This window comes from Dipodomys ordii, unplaced genomic scaffold (genome assembly GCF_000151885.1).
Source record: "Dipodomys ordii isolate 6190 unplaced genomic scaffold, Dord_2.0 Scaffold36, whole genome shotgun sequence".
Lineage (NCBI taxonomy): Eukaryota > Metazoa > Chordata > Mammalia > Rodentia > Heteromyidae > Dipodomys > Dipodomys ordii.
In genome coordinates this window covers 12,240,436-12,241,418 of record NW_012267252.1, presented here as the reverse complement: position 1 = coordinate 12,241,418, position 983 = coordinate 12,240,436, and positions in this window count along the sequence as shown.

The window sequence follows — 983 nt, the reverse complement described above, 5'->3', positions numbered from 1 at the left end:
GGCCTTTGTGACCCCCCAGGCCCCTTTGCCAGCTGTGCAACTTTGAGCAAGGTAAATATCTTGTTTGACAGATGTTAAATAAAGACTTGTGAAACTCATCAGTTCCAAACTGTGTGCTAGACCATTGACTACATGGATAAATAAAGCATTCTACCAACACCATCCCAGTCACACACCGTACTCCTGAAAGTTCTTCCTTGGCTAGAAACAACAGCACTTCATGGAAGAGTTCTAGGCATGCAGTACAATGCTTGTGTAATACACGGGTGTATCTGCCAGGGTTGCTACTACTAATAATAACACTAAGCCTTAGGGATGATACTATGATGGCTATCATATGTAGAGCCACTATCTTCTTGAATCCTTTCTACAAAAGAGACAAAAATTATCATCCCGTATTTAAAGATGAGGTTCAGAGAGAAGTTAAATAACTTCTCCAAATGGCCAAGTTGAGTTTTTTTCAGCCCAGTTGATCTGTCCTCAGGAGTGAGTTGTCACTTTATAACACAGCGTTCTCATTTCTTTGTGTCTCCCACTCCCTGGGACCTCCTGGAGGGCTAAGAGTCATTCCTGTGCATTCCTGGGGACCCAGTGTCTAGCATGACATTGGTGGTAGAGAAGGTATCCTGTAGAATATGTTAACAGAATGAATGAGAGCTGTGCGCCTTCACACCCTGACCATTAGCCAACAGCAAGAGTCAGTGGAGAGAATATCCAATCCATCAATCAGACCTGACTGCTCAGGTGGAAAGGCATTCTAAATCTTGGCCCAAAGACAGAGCTCCCCTTTGGCTTAAGGAGATAGTCAATTCATCATGCTGGCCAGCAGAAGTAAGATGGGCTGAGACTCAAAAAGATAGACTTGGTCCCTGAAAGCTGCCTTCACAGTTTTTAATGTTTTCCTTCTCATCTTCCCCTTTCTTTCCCTCCCTCTCTCCTTCTCTTTCCCTCCTCCTCCTCCTCCTCCTCCTCCTCCTCCTCCT